The following is a 1,583-nucleotide window of genomic DNA, read 5'->3' on the forward strand; positions in this document are numbered from 1 at the left end:
ATCCAACTTGTACATAGATGTCTTCAAGAATTCCCTTGGGGTAGCAGAGTGATTGATCTGCAAGCTGCAAACGTATATTCGTTATAGCAAAGGATCTCCATGTATTTTCTCATAAATTACCTTCGGCATAATGTTAACACTTACTCCTAAAGTCACAAACAGCTTCTTGGAACACATCAGGTCCAATGGCCATAGGGATGACTGGTCTACCTAGATCACCTTTCTTGGCGGGCATGGAATAATCCTCCCATCCTCCGCTAGATGGTTCTATGTAGAATCCTGCATTGTGAATATCGACAAGATTTACAGTTTTGGGATGTTCCGGTTGCCCTAAAATCTTACCTTTATCGGTTGAAGGAACAGTGGCCGTCCAGCTGACCTATTGTGATTCTATCATTTTATTAAAGTTATGCTAGTTTTTAATGGCTGAGGAAAAGCTATCCATTCTATTGTTTATATTTTCTAAGATATTATCATTGGAGGCTAGCTTTCTAGATAAACCTTCCATAATTTAGCTTGTCCAAAGACTAAATCTTTCAAAGATAGTTGGTTATTGAAATTATTACCTAGATAGTTACATTGGTAATTTGGCCTTTGTTGCTGGTTCCATCCTTGATTATGTTGAGGACGATAGTTGTTGTTGTTGACGAAGTTCACATCATCTTAGGTTTCAGGACAGTTGTTCCCCGAATGCCTAGTGTTTCCATATTCTTCACACGTCATGTGGGAATCATGAATGTGCATGACTTCTTGGTTTTCATTGGCTCGGTCTTCAAGCCTCTACATCAGTAGATCCATCTTGGCAGACAACATATATACCTCCTTGAGTTGATGCATACCTCCACCTCTCTTGCGGGGTTGAAGACGTTCTTCATTCCATCCTTGGTTGGAGGTCATCTTCTCTATGAGAGTTGTTACTTGTGGAATTGTGAGTGATAAAAATGCACCTCCAGCAGTAATATCCACATTCTCACAAGCGCTGTTAGTCAACCCATGTTAGAAAATCTTCATGAGTAGCCAATTCTCAATCCCATGATGAGGACATTCTGATATGTAATATTGAAAGCGTTCCCATGCCTCAGGGACAGATTCATCATGTTGCTGCTGAAAGTTTGAAAATCTTCCATGCAGGGCATTTGTTTTGCCCATAGAAAAGAACTTTGCTAGGAAGGCATTGGAGCAATTTTTCCCATATAGTATTCTTGTCTTTGTTGGCGTAGAACCATTGCTTCGCCTTCCCCAAAAGTGAAAATGGGAAGAGGCAAAGTAATATGGTGTCTCTGGTAACTGCTTTGATGGTGAAAGTGATGCAAATCTCCAAGAAGTGTTGGAGATGCGCACTAGCATCTTCATGTGCCTTTCCACAAAACTAGCTAGCTTGCATCATGTTGATGAGAGCTGGCTTGAGCTCAAAAGCATTGTCCCCAATGTTAATTGTCGGTCCAGTACGGATGTTGGTCATAGTTGGAGTAGAGAATTCACAGAGAGTCTTGTCAGCCATGGCTTCAAAAACTGGTGTTAAGCTACGCCTTGTCTGGTTGTCTTTCGATTCTAAAACTAAAACTTTCTTGAGTTTAGCTTTA

At 40.6% G+C, this 1,583-nt stretch overlaps 1 non-coding gene across 1 annotated transcript; it reads left to right on the forward strand.

Moving 5' to 3' along the window:
- The first annotated feature begins 1,027 nt into the window (after positions 1-1,027).
- Positions 1,028-1,134, forward strand: LOC136514522 (small nucleolar RNA R71). The gene has a single exon (XR_010773681.1). It is a non-coding gene; the product is annotated as a small nucleolar RNA R71 (small nucleolar RNA).
- Positions 1,135-1,583: the final 449 nt, after the last annotated feature.

The sequence above is a fragment of the Miscanthus floridulus genome, chromosome 16 (assembly GCF_019320115.1).
Source record: "Miscanthus floridulus cultivar M001 chromosome 16, ASM1932011v1, whole genome shotgun sequence".
Classification (NCBI taxonomy): Eukaryota; Viridiplantae; Streptophyta; class Magnoliopsida; order Poales; family Poaceae; genus Miscanthus; species Miscanthus floridulus.